Below are 2,131 nucleotides of genomic sequence, written 5' to 3'. Positions count from 1 at the left end.
TCACCTGCTCCTGGCCAAGCTGCCGCTGCCCGCCAGCGCCCTCCGGCACCTGCCCCTGGCAGAGCTGAGTGCCAGGGGGCGCCACAATGGCCCCCTCTCCTGTCCTGGACCTGTTTCTCTCCCCCCTCCAGTGCCCTCCTGGCTGCTGCTGCCACCTCAGGAGTGAGGGCGGGAGAATGCCCAAGGTGCAGGGCTGGCTGGTTGCCCCTCAGGGGGTAAAACTGGGGGGCAAAACAGTAGGGAGAGGAGATACGAAGGGAGCCAGAGACTAGGGTTGCCAACATGAACGCCGCGTGCCCCTGGAGGCTGGGGGGGCCCGGTACTGTCTGCAGGTGGCAGCAGCAAGCGGGGAGCTCCCACAGGCGGCCACGGCTGTGTCAGCGGCGAGGTGGCGTGGCGAGCAGTGACCGCCTGCAGGCGCCACCAGCAGCGTCAGCAGTGCTTTTTACAGGGGGTGCACCACCAAGCTCAGGGGGTGCACGTGCACCTGCGCGCACCCACTACGTGTCGCCAATGGTTGCCGACCCTCCAGGATCGACCTGGAGTCTCCAGGAATTAGAGATAAATGTCCAGGAGAACGTGGAGAGTCACCCCGGAGATAAATGACAGGGCACTCGGTAAAATAAAAGTTTTCAATGAGCAAAAATCACGCCTCGGATTAACCTCATTCACTACCATACTGCCCCTGTGCAAAGCTGTGTTAAATGTTGAATCTGATTTATACAGTTGTCCATTTGGGTTTTTAAAATGTAATAGTCATGTGCATTTGCCTTCCTGACATAAAGTCATTAATGTCACTGCATCATGTGATGAAACCTCCCAGAACAGATTCAAACAGAGTTGGCAACCCTACCGGAGACTGGCACAGGGACGATGCTGGAGGAGTAGGGGCAGATAGGCAGAGAAGCATGGGTCAGGCTGAACAGACTGAGATCTGGATAAAGACCCTTCAAAACAAAGCTTCACAAGATGAACAACTTGGATGGCCCCCTGCATGGACGTGGTGCCTGGCAAACAGCACAGCACTTCAATCTGAAGCTGCACTCTTTACAAATGCCCAGAGGGTGTAGATGGACTCATCACATTGAGCAATAAGACCAGGCAGTGGCTTATAGATTTAGAAGTTGATATCTGATGCTGTACAAAAGAGAGACGGGGGCAGATAGACTTGTCATTCCTCCTGATGTGACAGCAAAGCCAAAATCTGCCCTCCCAAAAGCTAAAGACTTTCCTTGGTGCTGAAAAGGATTCCCCAGGCAATAGCATCTGTTTCTGGGTGGTGGAAGAAGCCATTGCATCCAGAGGAGGGGCTCAACACTGGTGGGAAGGTAAAGACCATCTGCAACTAGCCTCCTTCGAGCACTCGTCTGTGTGTGTGTCTGTTCCACATGTACATGTGGCCAAAGCAATTGCTGGGGGCTAGCCAGTCAGCTAGGATCAGCCAAGAGGTTAAAGATCTGATCCTTCTTTGGGATCAATGTCTGAGCCAAAGGTGCCCAGTCAGTGTGCTTCTAGCTTCCCCCCCGACTCCCTAACCAGAGTTTGCCCAGGATGTATGCTTCTAAGGAACCTGCTGGATGCCCCAACAGTAACCAATATCTAACTGCTCCTCTGTCTCATGCCTTCATGCTCTTATGCCAATCTAGTTTAGCAAACAATTGGTCAGGTAGGCAGCACATCAAATGGGGCAACACAGTGAAATAGCTTAGTTTTGTACAAAGCCAGGTACAAGTGTTGGCACAGAGTGCATTGAATGGGAAATCAATTTGACACACCTTTTTTATTTCACAATGCACTTGTTACTGTCCCCACATTTCTAAGAAAGTCACAAGTACAACGTAATACAATGAAAATACAATGTAACATAAAAGAGGAATGTTAGTTGTGCTGTAGTCTATAAGGCAATGTCCATAACTCCTTCAAACACACACTAGAGCAATGCTCTGTTCTGTGTGAAGTCCTTACAAGGGGAATCCTCAAATGCCTCACTGGCACCATGCAGACAGAAAAAGTTGATAGGAAGAGAAAGATGTATTACTGGGGAGGTGGGAGCAGGGCTGCTGAAAGTTTCCAGGGAAAGTTTCAAAATCAAGGAAAGGAATATGGAATCGGATAGTGCTGTGTCATTGTG

At 51.0% G+C, this 2,131-nt stretch overlaps 1 pseudogene; it reads right to left on the bottom strand.

The window, feature by feature from the left end:
* Nucleotides 1-526: 526 nt before the first annotated feature.
* On the bottom strand, nucleotides 527-697 carry LOC112550600 (annotated as a pseudogene).
* Nucleotides 698-2,131: the final 1,434 nt, after the last annotated feature.

The sequence above is a fragment of the Alligator sinensis genome, unplaced genomic scaffold, assembly GCF_000455745.1.
Source record: "Alligator sinensis unplaced genomic scaffold, ASM45574v1 scaffold966_1, whole genome shotgun sequence".
In the NCBI taxonomy this organism is placed as follows: Eukaryota; Metazoa; Chordata; order Crocodylia; family Alligatoridae; genus Alligator; species Alligator sinensis.
The sequence above is the reverse complement of the archived record's forward strand: the minus strand, read 5'-3'. Positions and strand labels throughout refer to the sequence as shown.